Below are 16,625 nucleotides of genomic sequence, written 5' to 3'. Positions count from 1 at the left end.
TTTTGTCTACTTTTAAGACTCTATGTCTGACCAACAGGAGAATAATGCATACACTTGAACTGTTGATGAAACGCATTACTACAGCATATTAATTAGTACTTCCTGGTCAGTGGCTGGGGTTCTGATTATTATCTACACCTCGGGCTATAAACAAAACATGGAGTCCATGTTGATGTGAAAGTCCATGACCTGAAAGTTATTTTCGTTCATCATCAAAAGCCAAAGCCAAATGTTTCTCAATATCTAATTAGGAAACATTAGGCTTTGGCTATATCTAACTAGGGGTGTCATGGGTAAACGTTTTCTCACACCTGTTGCTCAATTTAACACCAGGCAAGGTTACAAAGCCATAGAAGTGACCTTAGAAGATAACAAAGAGAATACACAATTGCAACTGTGCAGGCAGGAAACGATGCATCAAACCAAAAAGACCTGCTTACCTGTCTTGAGAATTCCCATCTTGTGAAAGGCCATCCATGGGATTGGAACAGGAATGTTAAGGTGAGTTATTGGGTAGAATACTCAATGCCTCCCAATCAAGAGATGACATCATAGACTATGTCAATTCATTGGCATTTTACATAGGACAGACCTTGATACGAAGCAACGAGGAATAGTCTTTACAATGGGACTTGATCCACGCTGTGCCTTAACAATGCAGCCCGAACCACAAATTTGTCTTTACAACGCAGTCCTTCACCACACAAGTCGTTACAACGACTTGCCTTAAGGAAAGCACTGTTGGACTGATGTTAGACTTTATGAACAACACTTTCCCTACAGTTCCCCAGAATGGAGTTGGAACAGTAAATTATACTATTCCAAAGTCCAGTGCTTTCTCTAAGGCAAGTCATTGACATCGACCGGCATGGTAAAGGAATGTGTTGTAAAGACGCAGTCGTAGTTAGGACCGCATTGTAAAGGCATGTGTGGTTCAAACCTACAACTAGAAGCAACATAGTGCTGTACACTGCATGAAGGGTTACCAAACAATCACAAGATTGTGTCTTTCAACTGAAAATTAAACAATTACATTTTGACTCAAGGATATTACAGTGATTTGTCCAAGATCACACAAAGTTGAGCCAAGCACCAAGACTGGAAGTCAAACCTTGATCTCCAGATTCGAAAGTTGGGAGCGGTAGCCAGCTAGCTACATCTCCTCCCTACTTACTAAATAACTGGTTTAACACTGTGGAAAAATAGGTTCTGGAGCTGTGTTGTGGGCTTGAGAAAATACCTATTGTATTTTAATTGAAACGTTATTTATTTAATTATGTATATGTGTTTTTGGGTAGTGTTTTACGTTGATGATGGTAGTGATGATGAAAAATCCAACTTTATGAGGTGTAAGAAAAGGGGAATAAACGTCAAATCGAATGAGAACATGTCCAATATTCTTCACTTGTGGCTCCTCTTCTGTTTAGGGTTCAATTGAAAGCAAGTTGAAATATTTCAGTTTTGAGAAGTTTGCTTAACTGCTTGGATTTAGTACACAGGTTTGGGACTAGGACATTCCACATTGTGGAGGCCTTGTAGTCATATTGATCTAACTTAATGTTTCACTATATGAACATTTAGTCATTAGATTTGAAGTTCTCAAATGAAGGTCTCTGGTCTAGGCACAATACAGCATCAGTTTCTGCAAGGACTGTGGGCATTTGCTCCAGTGAGCTGTAGGAACGGTGAGAGCACCTTAAACTTGATCCTTTTTATCTGCCAAGAGCCAATGGAGCACTTTACTGGACATTTGACATGGTCTCCCTTATCAACATTTAAGAACATTCCAGCTGCCAGATTCAGTATTCTTTGCAGCCTGGCAATGAACTTTTTAGGAAGACAAGTATACTTGACTTTTCACTGGTCAAAACTTGCCACCACAATGAGTCTTCCACTGGCTCCCTGTGAGAGCCAGAATCGAATTCAAGAGCATGTGCATCGCACATCGCTCTTACTGGGGAACAGGCCCTTCCATCAATCGCCCCTTGGTGAAAGCCTATCTTCCCACCCGCCCCCTCAGATCCGCGACCTCCCACCTCACCTCAGTACCACTCATTAGAAGAGCCAGATGTGGAGGCAGTTCGCTTTCTTACAATCCGGCCAAGACTTTGAACTCTCTTCCCCTCCCAATCAGATCAGAATCCAATCTGCTCACCTTTCGAAAACTTCTAAAAACCTGGCTTTTTAATAAAACTTCGATCTAAATCCTCTCTGCTCCTCAAAATCCAGCCTCTCCTGCTCAACCCACTATTTTTCCTCTACAGCGCTGGGACGCCCTTGGGTAGCCATCGCGCTATATACATTCCCTTTCATTCCATTCCATTCCATTCCATTTGGTCATGCATTTGAGAAGGGGTTCAAAGTGTTAAACGGTGTTATCCTGTAAGCTAGACTTAGCACCTTGTCGGTCTCTATAGTTTTTAATGAAGTGAAAGTAGGTTGTAACAAACTTGGTGAAGTATGTCGGATGTGCAATCACAGATTTTGAATATTTTAGCCTCACAGAGGTCTTCACAATTAATGTTGTGATATGCATGGGTTACTTTGAATGGCATCTCTTTTAGACAGTTTCTAGTGTTAATATTTTGCTAGAGGCTTTGTTATTGCTGGTTCAGTGGGCCAATGCATCTACTTTAAAAATCTATGTTTGACCACAATGCCGCAGGTTTTGAGGTTTCTTGCGAAGATGGGGAGCGATGTTATCTGTCTGAGGTGGAGCGGAAGGTCGTTCCAGGCACTGGCCGCGTGGAAGGAGAAGGAGCGGCCTCCCAATCTTATCTTTCTGGTGCGGGGGACCGCAGCGTAGGAGAGCTGGGCTGATAGTAGGGTCTTTTGGGGTGCGTGGAATTTGAGTCTGCTGTTCAAGTATGCTGGTCCGGTGTCGTGGAGGGCCTTGTGAGCGTGGGTTAGCATCTTGAAGGTGACTCTAGATTCAATGGGGAGCTAGTGGAGTGTGCGCAGGTGCTGGGAGATGTGGCAGTGGCTTGGCAGGTTGAGGACCAGTCTTGCTGCGCGTTTTGGATGTTCTGTAGCTTGTGGGTGAGGTTTTTGTTTATTCCAGCATAGAGTGCGTTGCCGTAGTCGAGCCTGCTGGTGACCTGGGTGTGAGTGACGGTCTTTCTGTGTTCAAGAGGGATCCATTTGAAGGTCTTACGTAGGAGGCGGAGGGTGTGGAAGCCGGAGGACGAGACGGAGTTGATCTGGGGGTCCATTTTGAGCTCTGATTCCAGGATGATGGGTGGGCTTCCGAGGGCGGGGGGCCACCAGGTGTCGCTCCAGGCATCTGGGTTTGGGCCCATGATGAGTACTTCCGTTTTGTTTGTGTTTAGTTGCAGGCAGCTGTTTTTCATCCATTTGGCAACAGCTTCCCTGCCTTTGCGAAAGTTGTGTCTGGCGGTGGTGACTTCGTTGGATAGGGAGAGGATGAGTTGGGTGTCGTCTGCGAATGACACAATGTTGAGTCCATAGGTTCTGACGATGGGAGCGAGTGGAGCCATGTAGATGTTGAAGAGCGTAGGGCTGAAGGAGCAGGGCCGGCCCTAGGCATGTGCAAAGTGTGCAGCTGCACAGGGCCGCCAAACCCCAGGGGCCGCCACGACGAGGATCGGAAGGATCGTTCGTGGCACTGGCGGCCCCCTGGCATGATTTGGCGGCCTCCGGCTCCGACCCCGGGCGGCGCCGTTGTTGTTTTAGTTTCACTTGTCCAGAGTCAGCCAGCAGTTTGGGTCCCAGGGCCGTCAATCTTAGCACCACCAATGACGTGACGGCCCTGGGACAGCCCCCGCGCTGTGCGCAGTGCGCAACTGCACCTGCTGCTAAGCCGCGCTGTGAGGCGTCACGACGGTGGTGGTCACGCTCCCGGCGCCAGGGAGAGTGGTGCGTCGTCATCATCGTGTGAGATTAAAGAACATTATACCACGCGCCACCGACGATCACAGAGAGCACCTCTGTCCGACTCCGGCATCTCGACTCTTCTCCGACTCTATTTGGAACGGTGAGAGTCACTCTCAGCGGACTTGCAGGTATAGACACAACAAAGATACTAGAATATTACAATACTGTGAATATTACAGGCACTGTTGTGCGATGTGGGTGCAGACCTCGAGCAGTCACTCTTACAGTGAAAGCCTGTCAAGTAATGGCTGAAAATAGTGTATTCTCTGACAGACAGGGTTCCCTGGGCCCTGCCTGGTGCTCCTCAGCCCTGGGCATTTCCCCGCTTGCGGCTGCGAGGGATGATAAAAGCTTCCATAAATCAGAGTTTCTCCCCAGCAGAAGGCGGGCTCGGCTCTCCCATTTCCGCCCTCCGCGGTGCACTCTCCCAGGCTCCCCTACCCAGGCCGTGCTTCGGGGCTCTTTGGGACTTGACTCCTCCATCGCCGCCCTCCACTGTGCCCTTGAGCGGAGTGGCTTAGACTCCGAGACCAAACGTTGTCTGGCTGTCTATTGAGACATCATGGGACGCAGCACCCAGCCTCGGGAGCGTGAACAACAGGCCCAGCAGGCCGAGGCCAGAGACCTGGTCGGGACTGGCGTCAGCGACTGGACCTGAAGGAGGTGCCCGTCTCTGCCCCGGGCGCACTGGACTTCGGGCGCCGCATCTGTGGAGTGAGTGTGGCACACTGCACCATTCTGGTGCAAACTGAGTCAAGGTGTAACGCTGTGCAATAACGTGAAAACCTAGCGCTGCACAGCTGAGGTGTGTTCAGTGTCAACCTAGAGCGCCCTCATTGGAAGCGAGCGAAGCCTGGAGTAGCATAGTGGAGTTGTGTTGGCATGAAGCATGCTAAGCCCCCATGAGAAGCGCGCCTGTGCCTTGGAGACTGGTGTGTGCGCTGGAAACCTACTGCATTCCAGTTGGAGGGGAGCGCACCGTGGGCGCAGGTCTGCTGAGATGTACGCACCGACGGGAAAGCCAAGCACATAAGCGGACTGGGCGTGGCTATCATTGGTGCAGCAGGTGCAGTGGCACCGGGGCTCACCTCTGACTGACTGTGGTGATGTGTGTGGACATTAAACCTGGGGTGGGGGGGGCGGGGGGGGGGGGGGGGAAGCAGGAGTACATCTATCAATGGTGCAGTTGCACAAGACCCCAGTGCATAGGGGTCGCACTGCTGTTTGATTACGGCTCCCTTTTACTACCCATTATCCAGCTCAGAATCAGTAGGCAGAAGTGGGCGGTGGAATTGTCCTGACTTGGGATTTGCGCATTGACTGAAAAATCCGGAGTAACCCTGATGAGGTGTGCTGCATTTTAGCCAAGGGAGAGCAGCGGGGGTCTTAATGGTGCAGCGGTCGCAGTGGCACCGGGACTGCAGACTGCTCCTTGATTGTGGCTTCCTTTTATTCCCCAGTCCAGAACCTGGAGTAATTTTAAGTACTTGCGTGTAAGGCCCATTTCGACTTGCTACGCGCAACAAAGCAACCAGAAGGGCAGCTCTTGTGTGCCAACTGACTGGAAGCCCTGGCGCAGCCCACCTGAGGCGCGCGGCCTGGAACCTATCGGGCCGATTGTGCGCACTGGAACCAGATAGGAGGGAGTGTACTCTATCGCGGAGATAGTGCGCCCTGGGAACAGAGGGGAAAGAGCGTACCCTGGAAACCTAGCTCATCCTGAAGCGCTCGGCCTGGAAACCTGGGGGGTCGGAGGGTGCGCACTGAGATCAGACGAGAAAGAGCGTGCCCTGGAAACCTCGCACAGCCACCCGAGGCGCGCGGCCTGGAAACCTAGCGCGAGGTTGTACCACTGGGAAGCGAGGGGAAGGAAAGGAGTGCACCCCGGAACTAGTACTGGCATTGGAGCTGGTGGTGAATGAGAACCCTAGCGCAGCTTTAGATTGTTTGCACCGGAGACCCAGTGCAGTCCAGCTGAGGTGTGTGCACTGCACGGACTAGGATATCTGGTATAGCTGTGAGTGTGCGCGCACTGAGGAGCTATCTCAGCTGTGCAGTGCGCAACGGAAGCAAGGCACTGCCCAGCTGAGATGTATGGAATGAAAGGCAGATGTAGCGTAAATCCAGAGCAGACAAACTGCAAGCGTGAAGTGCATGCGGAGAGAGGCACGCCTACAAGGATGCAGTTTAGAGCGTGCACTGCTTACCGACACTGGGAAAGCAGTGGTCAACGGATGTAGGGTAGCCAGGCAAATGTGAGCAAACACAGCACGGCTTAGCTGAGGGTGTGCTTTCTGACAGAGCAGCCAAGCGCTATACAACTAGGGTGTGCAATCTGATTTGCACACATAGGCAGGTAAACCGAGCTCAGCACTGCCGAGGGTGCACAAACTGCCAGTGAGACCCAATGGGGCCCGATGGAGTTGTGAACACAAGCACAACCCTGCAGGGTGCGTGCAAACAGGAAACAAACCAATCCGAGATCGGCTCTCGATGTGTGCACTCGGAAATGTCTCCCTAGCACAACCCCCATGATCATACCGTCTATGCCATTTAGTTAGGCCCAGACTTTGAGGTGTGCACACTGGACGGCCAATCGCTAAAAGCTGGAGGTGTTAAGACTAACAGGGGAAACCTATTGTCGTCCAGGTAGAAAGTTGGGCACACTCTCGCATGCACTGCACGGATGGGCTGTGCACAAAACATTGTATAATTTACACCACCGGCCGAGGGTATGCAATTATGCATGCAGTCAAGGAAACGTGTGTAGAAGTACAGAAATGGCCACCCTACAGTGCAGTTTTAATACTGTGCCACCCATCAGTGTATTGTGCGCAAATCCAGCGTGCAGTGCGCTTCGACCCGCAGACCAGCGGAGACCTCTCAGCAAGGCTACAGTTTGTGCTGACCCGGCCAGAGACCAGCCGGAGGAGTGTCCACGGACGCATTATAATATAGTGAATGTGTGCACACTGGCAGTGTGTACTAATAACCCGGCATTTGTAAAGCGGGAACTCATCACCCAGAAGGGTCTCAAGGCGCTGGGAGCCGTCGGGGAGATTTTTTAAACTATTGCCCAGAGTCCCATGATGCTGATCTGATCTGCCTCAGGCGCCGGGATCGAACCTCGAAGCCCATATTCCGGAGTCAGCCGCTCTGGCCGCTGCGCCATACCTCTTCCATGCTTTGATGCAGTATGTTCACACATACAGGATATTATATAGCGTTTCCAATAACCTTCCACAGACGAGCTGAATCTGTGCACAGATATAGTTTAAACCTTCCTCAGACGCTTCAAACCAGTTTAAGAAGTGCCCTGGGATCCAATATGGTTGTGTGAACCCACTACAGTCCAGCGCACTCTGTGCACGCAGACGTACTGCGCGCAAGTTGCGTTATTAAGGGTGCACCACCACAGACACCCGCCCGTGTGCTCGCCCTCACACAGTCTCGCACACCCTGCACGTGACGCGCACAGACATACGCACGCGCCCACACACAACCACGCTTAGGTGCTACAGCGATGGGGCTGAGGGATGTTGCTTTGGTGTGTAATAGTTCTCATTAGGGAACTTTATTAAAAGCAAACAGAGCTACAAATCTTTATATTTAAAATCTAGATGAGTTTCCCAAAATATGCCCAATGATGCGCTGAGAGCATGATGTGCAACACCGCAAGGAATTGTGGGACTGGGATGCGTTTGGTTGATAAGAATGTGACAGGAGGCGCGTGCAGTTCAACACAGGCTCAGTGCCCATGCGTAGATGATTTGCGGACATTTAACATTATGGCAAAAAACACACTCTGGACGCCGATGTGTCCCCATGGTCTTAGCTGGTTTTTGTTTGTGTGGGGGTCGGTGCCCCCGCGGCGCTCCCCACTGTGCCCACAGACATCTCCCCACCTGCAACTGCAGGTATGCTCAATGAAGCGCTGCAGAGTAGGCTGTGAAATGACGCCTTCATAATTAATATATGCCAAAATCCACATACCCGTGCAGGCAACTTGTTAGGCCTAGGGGCCTTGAGTATCACTTCAGCAGAGATCACACACTTGACAAGTAAACAGCGCCAGCTCCAGTCCTCAATGGCGGCCTGTGTCAGCTGCTGCAGGCGACACATGGGAAAGTGCGTCATTGCGCCCTTCCTTACAAACAAGAGGGGCAAGAAAGTCTCCACAAACTTCCTTCAAGGTCATGCAGCACAACCTCGGTGGCCCAAAAAATCTTTCATGTCTCTGTCCCTCATTGCCAAAATATGTAGCATTCCAAGGATCAAAGTCAGGCTGGTAAGTTGTAATTGGAAGTGCATTTTACAAGCTATAGGGCCCAAGGCTGGAGAGCGGACTGGTCACCGCACCCCTCTTCCGGGGCCCCCACCTACGCTCCCTGCACAGGGCCACCATGAGCCTAGAGCCGGCCCTGGAAGGAGGACCCCTAGGGGACTTCCCTGGTGGTAGGGTCTGAGAGGAAAGGGGGAGTCTGACCCGCTGCATTCTGCCGGAGAGGAAGGAGCGGATCCAGTCGAGGGTCTTGTCTTGGATCCCTGAGTCGTGGAGTCTGCGTATTAGAGTGCGGTGAGAGACTGTGACAAACGCTGCTGAGAGGTTGAGGCGGATGAGGGCTGCTGTTTCTTCTTTGTCCAGTAAAGTACGGATGCCATCTGTTGCGGCAAGGAGGGCAGTTTCCGTGCTGTGCTTTTTTCTAAAGCCGGATTGGAAGGAGTCGAGGATGTTATGCTCTTCGATGAATGTGGCGAGTTGGCTGTTGATGGCTTTCTCAATGACTTTCGCTGGGAACGGAATCAGGGAGATGAGCCTGTAGTTTTTGAGGTCGGTGGGGTCCGCTGAGGGTTTCTTCAGGAGGGGGTTGATCTCAACGTGTTTCCAGTCCTCAGGGAAGGAGGCGGTTGCCAGGGAGCGGTTGATGGTGTTGCAGAGCATGGGTGTGATGATGTCGGTGGCTCTGTTGAAAATCTGGTGAGGGCAGGGGTCTGTGGGGGCCCGGAGTGCATTGACTTCAACGTCTTCAGTGTGTCTTCGGTGGTGAGGGCTGTCCAGTTGTCGATCACTGGCTTCAGGGTGTCGGGGTAGTTTGTGAGGGTTCAGTGTGTTGGTTGTCTTCGTCGAAGTTGACGTAGATGCTCTTGATTTTGTGGTGGAAAAAGGTGCTGAGTTTGTCGCAGAGGTCTTGTGAGGGAGGGATGTTGGTGGACTCGCTGGTGGGTTGGGCGAACTCCTTGATGATGTTGAAGAGTTCTTTGCTGTTGTGTGCATGAGTGGAGATTCTGTCTTCAATCGCTTTTTTCCTCGTTTTTCTGATGAGTTGGTGCTGGGTGCTGGAGGCAGCTCTGAAGTTGTTGTGGGCTTCTGTGGATTTGGTGTTCCTCCAGGCCTTTTCGAGGCGGTGGCAATTGCGTCTGGACTCGCGAAGTTCGGTGGTGAACTATCTAGCTTTCTTGGAGTGGGTGTTGTTGTTTTTCCTGAGGGGGGCTATGCTGTTGGCGCTGTCGGAGATCCATCTGTGCAGAGTTCGGGCTGCGGTGTTGGCGTTGTAATTTTCCGCAATGGTTGGGGTGGAGTTGCTGAGTGATGAGGTTAGCTGGTCGTCGCTGATTCTGGTCCAGTTTCTTCGTGGGAGCAAGTGCTGGTGTCTGTGGATGGTGGGTGTTCTGGAGGGTAAGTTTGGCACATCGATGGTCAGTCCATGGGAGTTTGGTGGTGTGACTAAGGGTGATGAAGTTTCCTGTTGCGAAGAGGGGGTCGAGTGTGTGTCCTGCTGAGTGCGTGTGTTCCGTCACGATCTGGCATAGTCCAATTTTGTGGAGGTTGTCCAGGGGGGTTTTGTGGTGCTGGGGTACAGTTGGTTGTCGAGGTGGAAGTTGAGGTCTCCCAGTAGGGTGTAGTTGGTGAACGTGATGGCATGCGGGGAGATGATGATCCGTGATGGAGTTGGCGAAAAGTCTGCGGGGTCCAGGGGGTCGGTAGATGAGGGTTCCCCGGAGGGTGGAGGTAGAGCTGCCCAGTTCTTGAAGTGAAGGTGTTCCATCAGGTCTGTGGGTCTGTGGGCTCGTCTGGGAGTGTGCACAGGCTGAGGGTGGATTTGTGGACAATGGCGATTCCTCCTCCAGGGTAGGTGGGGCGGTCCTTCCTGCAGATCTTGTATCCTTGGGGAATGGCAGTGGCGATGTCTGATCCCAACGTGGTGTTGGTCCAGGTTTTGCTAAAGAATGCTACGTCCGGGGTAGTGCTGTCGAGGAGGTCCCAGAAGTCGGTGGCATGTTTGTGGAGGGATCAGACATTCAGGAGGATGCATTGCAGGGTCTTCGGTTCGGTTGTCTTCTTGCGGGCAGATTGCGCTGGGTCAGTGGCGGTGCTGCAGGTGTGCCAGCAGCAGTGACAGCTGAAGGGTCCATGGGTGTCGGCTGGTGATGCTAGCTTGCAGTTGTTGTTGCAGCCTGGGTTGAGAGCATGGAGTGCCACTGGGTCGTAGCGATGGCGGTGCAGAGAGCCAGGGTTCCTGGCGCTGGTCTCAGTCGGGTCACAGTGGCCGCCATTAAGTAGGGGTCGGGGAGGGCTGGACAGCTGGGAGGCGGGGAGGGGAGCTGGACTGGGCCGGTTGCACTGGTCGTGCTGGGGGGAGGGGCCGCGGGGGCAGCAGCGGTGGGGGAAAAAGGGTTAAAAAAGGCAAAAGGAAAAAGGCAAAAAGAGAGAGAAAGTGCAAATAAGGCAGCAAAAGTGCAAGAAAGATTGGATAAAAGACACAAAGGACACAGGAGAGTGAAAGGGGGAGATTGTGATGAGGGTAAAAAACAAGTGAAAAATGGAGGAAAGACACAGGAGAGTGAAGGGGGAGCTTGAAATGAGGGGAAAACGACAGAAAATGGAGGTTAAGACCCAGAAGGAGAATGAAAGGGGGAAATAGAAGTGATGGAAAAAACGAGTAAAAAAGGGGAGAAAAAGCGGAGCAAGAGAATGGAGACCGAGGTCTACAGCACCACCAGGGATGAGGCGCAGGTGAAACCTGCGGGTGAAGGAGGGCCTCAAACACCAACACTCGAGAGTGCAGGTGCTTGGGGAAAACCTCACTTAATGGTGGAGCTACGAGGGAGGGGGAGCAATTTCACTGACAATGAGTCAGTGGTCTTGTATTTAAGGCAATACAGCACATTCCTGCCTTTTCCTCATAGCTGGCACCCTTTTGGCAACCTAGCGCTAATGCAGACACCCTTACTCCATGGTGCAAGGGTGCCTATGTTGCACGCAGGATTGTTTTGTGCAGGAAGGAAAACCTTCCTGCACAAAAGCAATCCTGAGAAGCACATTCCTCTTTCTATGTGTGCAGCACACATAGAAAGAGGAAATAACAAGGAGAAATAAAGATATTTCTCCTCGTTACCCCTCACCTGAGAAGGTGTACCTTTTTGGCTCGTTCCCAGGTCTACCAGTTCTGGTAAATCTGGGAATGCATCAAAAACCATGGGAGTTTGGAACCCCTTCCCAGGGCAGAGTAATACAACCCATCACTTTGCGCTGCTTTGCTTTACTCCAGATTTATGGAGCCTATCAGGGCAATGCAAAGCAGCCTTGTGTGGTTTCATAAATCACATGTAAGGTTGGCGTCGCTCTGGCACCACGTTGGGAGTTGCAAGAGCAACGCAAACTGACTCACAAATAGGCCCTGAGTATTTTTTAGCTTCTTTTATGACATCCTTTAGTATAGCTTTGGCAATGATTTTGTATTCTTCAGTCTGTGCGAAATGCGATTGTGTCAAAGCCCAGCCCACCTGAGTTTCTGTTCAATTCTGATGGAGGTTGAAGACAGTCCGACCCCACCCTGAAACCGCTTGGTCCAGCACACTGGTTTTAAAACAGTGCACTAAGAACCAGAAGCTCAAGGGAAAGGGGGAAGTGGATAAAATAAAAAAAGAGAGACAACACCGTTCTTGCGTTTCCACTGTAGAAGAGCTGCTAAAATCTGCGGCCCTCTCTCACTTCTGTAGAAACTGGTGCCTAATGAAACATAAACAAAGAACAGATAAGTGCAACCTATCCCTAAATGTGTTCCTGACTAAACCTTAATCTTATTAGATATTCTCTTCTAAAAGTACCTCTTGGATCCTTGTCTCAAGCTTCCAGGTTTGGAATGTGTTACTGTTCTGGGATGTGCTTTCTATTACTGTAAAACTGCAGTAAAATCAAACGAATATCATTATCAGAATTACCAAAGTCTAACATTCACCTTAATATAACTAAAGCCTAAATTCTTAATAGCAAACTCACTTTTCACACATTTCCAGACTTGTTGTAAAACAAATACTCTACTTTTACATCAAAATACAGCAGGTAATTTGTGAAAGTCCTTGATTTACTGTTTGCCTTGCTGTCAATGGTTTCCTCTGTTCGATTCTTAAAAAAGTTCCATGTAAAACAATGTTTATTTCACAAAGTTCCACAAAGTATTCTTGTAACAAAGGGTTTGCACCACAAAGTTCGTGGGAGATATCATGTTCCAAATTGTCTTTACATGAATCCAGAAATCGCCGATAAAGTTCTTTCAGGTAATAAAAGGTTTTGCACTTACTTTTTGCTGAAAAGGGATACTGATCAGTCTAACCTTGACCTCTTTCTCTTTTGCAGGTCGATTGCAGTGGACAGAAGAGGGGCTGAGGCAAGAAGTAGCCGGAAACCAGAAGAAGGAAGAGCCAGAAGCCGCGCCAGTTGAAGTCAATGAAGGTCTGGAGAGAGCAGGAGTGCCAGCCCCGAAGGATCTGTTCTCAGGTAAGTGGGAGGTAGACGAGCACAAGCACTGGGTGAGGCTCAGGGGATGCCTTTTATAGACAGGCTAGGTGTGGTTCGAAGAGCTGGGTGTGGTTTGGAGAACTGGGTGTGGTTCTCACAAGCAGGTGTGCAGAGCTTCAGTTATTATGCTAATGAGTTGAAGTAACACATGGCCTAGGGAGGAGTGTTCTAAGTAAGCCTTGGAAAAAGCAAGGTCCAATGTTTTCTAAATAGGCCTTGGTAAAAGCAAGGTCCAATGTGCAAAGAAGACAGCAATGTCCAAACTTGTGAATACATTGAGCAATGTACACAGAAGTCTTAGGGAGGGGCTGAGATAAAAAGAAAGGCTTTCAGTAGTATGTTTAAAGAGAGCTATTACAGAGACCACTAGTGCAATGAGAGGGGACATGCTCTTTGCTGTGCACAAACCCTAACAGTCGCCCCCCTCAAAGGCCCTCCTACTGGACAGGGTTTCCCTGTATTTTTTAGACAAAACTGTCTAATCAACCATGGGGCATGTACATAGGACGCTGGTTCCCATGAATTCTCAGTTTTGTCATATCCTTTCCATTCTACTAAATAAAACAGACGTCCATGAATTATTTTTGCGTCTTTTATGCTTTTCACTTCATATTCTAGATTTCCCTTAATTGGTATGGGTGGAGGTGGTGGTTCGGGTCGGGTATTTGGGTTGTATGGCTTAAGCAAGGACACATGGAATGAAGCATGTACTGGGTATTCTTTTGGTAAGTCCAATTTTACTGTTACCGGGTTTACTATGGCAGTTATACTAAAGGGTCCAATGAAACGTAGTTGCAGCTTTCGGGATCCCTCTATATTTAGGTTCTTTGTGGAGAGCCATACTTTGTCACCGATTTTATACATTGGGGCCTCAGACCTGTGTTTGTCTGCTTGCCTTTTCATGCTTTCTTTGTACTTTAATAAATGTTTCCTAGCCTTGTCTTGTATGTCACCTAATCTCGTTAGTCTATCTGTTGCTGTAGGCAACAGGGAATCTTCTAATAAAATGGGTATAGCTCTCAGATGATACCCCTGCATGAAATAGAATGGTGAGCAAAGTAGAGCTGCATGCTCAGTATTATTATAAACAAACTCCGCTACACGGAGAGCTTCCAACCATTCACTAGAATAATCAGCCAATAAACAACGTAGCGTTTGAAGTAAGGTTTGGTTCAGTCGTTCAGTTTGTCCATCTGTTTCTGGATAGAAAGCAGTGGATAATGCCACATCTATTTTCAGTTTTTCGCATAATGTTTTCCAAAATCTAGAGTTGAACTGGCTACCTCGGTCTGACACCACTTTACTTGGCAAACCATGTAAACGCACAATTTCTCTTATAAAAATATCGTCAAATTCAGCCGCAGTTGGCAATTTCCGTAACAGTACAAAATGTGCCATTTTAGACAAAAAAACCACTATCACTAATACTGTTGTGAAGGATTTTACTGGTGGTAAACCTACACTAAAGTCTACACTCACAGTGTGCCACGGTTGTTTGGGTGATGGCATTGGTTTTAACAAACCGTCAAGGGCCTTATGAGACGATTTATGTCTTGCACAAACTGGACAGGTAGTGACAAATTGCTTAATGTCCTTACTCATATTGTCCCACCAAAAGTGTTTTCGCACATTTTCCAGGGTTTTTCCCCAGCCAGGATGACCTGCCAAATTATCACCTGTGTTTGTAATTCTGTGGTGGGCACTAACAGCATGTTGAAAGTGATACAATAAACCTCGTTGTATTGAGTTATGGGAATACTTTAACCAATCTTGAGGTGCCATTTGCATGGGTGCATTATATAGATCTGTGATGAAATCCTTCTGTTGTACTGGTGCCAAAAGTTTTTGGGGAGGAATAATGGGTTCTCCTATTTTGTCTTGTATCATGTCTGAGGTATGTCCGTATCTAGATAATACATCAGATTGAATTTGTTGTGCACCTGGTCTATAGGTTATAACGAAGTCAAATGTACTAAAAAAAATTAACCAGCGCATCTGACGTGGAGTTAACGCTTTTAGTGATCCAAAGAACTGTAGGTTCTTATGGTCAGAAAAGATGGTAACAGGGTACTTGGCTCCCATTAAATGGTGCCTCCATTCAGAAAAGGCAACTTTGATAGCTAATAGTTCTCTTTCAGCCACAGTGTAATTTTGTTCAGCTGGTAATAACTTTTTGGAATAGAAGGCTATAGGATGTAATTGGCCATCTATTGCATCTCGTTGAGAGAGAACTCCTAAAGCTACTTGTGAAGCATCCGCTTCGACAAAAAATGGCAAGTCAGGATCAGGATGTTTCAGAATTGGGGCTGAAGTGAACTTTTGTTTCAGGAGTTGAAAGGCGTGAGCCGCCTCATCAGACCAAAGAAATTGTTGCCCTTTCCGCAACAAGGTGGTTATTGGGGCCGCAATGTCTGCAAAATGAGAAATAAACCTCCTATAAAAATTGGCGAAACCCAGAAATTTCTGAACATCCTTCACAGATGATGGTTCTGGCCAATCAATAATAGCACTAATTTTCTTTTCATCCATAATTATTCCTTGAGGTGACGGGCAGTATCCTAAAAAGTCCACTTTTCTGACAGTAAAAGTACATTTTTCTAATTTAGCAAAGAGATGATTTTCTTTTAACTTTGATAATACTGCACGAACATGTTGGGTATGTTCTTCCGGGTTCTTAGAGTAAATGAGGATGTCGTCTATGTATACAATGACACAAACATCCAGGAATTCGTGTAGGACCTCATTTATAAAGAATTAAAAGGCCGCAGGGGCATTACACAACACAAAGGGCATTACTGTGTACTCAAATAGACCAAACTTTGTCTTGAAAGCTGTCTTCCACTCATCCCCCTCTTTTATTCGGACCAGGTGGTAAGCTCCCCGCAGATCTAGTTTAGTGTATACAGTAGAATGTCTTAATTGATCCAACAACACAGGTATTAGAGGAAGAGGATATTTATTTTTTCTTGTAGCCTTATTTAGTCCTCTATAGTCGATGCACGCGCGCAGAGATTTATCCGGCTTTCGGGATAAAAAAAAGTGGAGATGACACCGGAGATGTGGAATGTCGGATGAACCCAGACTGTAGTAGGTCATCTAGGTAGGTTCTTAAATATTTGGTCTCTTTGTCAGTCAAAGCATATACTCTGTTATTAGGTAAAGGGGCCCCTGGGATGAGATCTATACAGCAGTCATATGACCGATGTGGGGGTAACACTAGCCTTCACTGGATCAAAAACGTTTTTAAAGTCAAAATATTCAGGAGGGAGATTTGGTTCGTCTTGTGTAACACTAGCACAGTGTATTACTGAGCTCTGTTCTGTACCTGCTTCTTGATAGCAATTGGTTCAACAGAATGAGGAATCCAAAGTAACTGTTCTGTTCACCCAATCAGTTTTTGGGTTATGAGTTGTTAACCAGGGTACCCCGAGAATCACGCCAAAATGAGGGGTATCTATCAGATCAAAGCTAATCATCTCTGTGTGCCCGTTTTGACAGACCATGACAATGGGACTTGTTTGTTTTGTGATTAATCCAGAGGTCACTTCTGACCCATCCACTGCACATACTGCTTCTGGACAAGGCTTTAGGCAAATAGGAAGACCTAATGTGTTAGCTAACTTATTATCCACAAAATTTCCTGTTTCTCCTGAGTCCAGTAGGACAGGGAGAGAATGTCTAACTTGGGTAGTAACAATTAAAAAGATCTGAATTTTGAAATGTCTAGGTATGTGCGGTACCATGAAGGCTGCAAAATTAGAGGTTTGATTAAGATGTTTTCTCGAACAAGTAACCTCCCTCCTTGTCGAGCTTAATCGTTTCCGACTCAGTTGAGGAGATAGAGGAAACAGTACCCTTTCGTGAAGTTTTAGGTTTTACTGGACATTCTCTGGCAAAATGTCTTGCCTTGCCACAATATAAACATAATTTA

General features: G+C 48.2%; 1 protein-coding gene across 1 annotated transcript in view; it reads right to left on the bottom strand.

Annotated features, from left to right (window-relative positions):
• The window catches only part of HABP2 (hyaluronan binding protein 2), a 335,748-nt gene that overhangs the window by 82,706 nt on the left and 236,417 nt on the right, over positions 1-16,625 (bottom strand). The window lies entirely within an intron of this gene.

This window comes from Lissotriton vulgaris, chromosome 5, assembly GCF_964263255.1.
Source record: "Lissotriton vulgaris chromosome 5, aLisVul1.2, whole genome shotgun sequence".
Classification (NCBI taxonomy): Eukaryota; Metazoa; Chordata; class Amphibia; order Caudata; family Salamandridae; genus Lissotriton; species Lissotriton vulgaris.
Note: the sequence above shows the minus strand (reverse complement) of the source record. Positions and strands in the feature narration are given on the sequence as shown.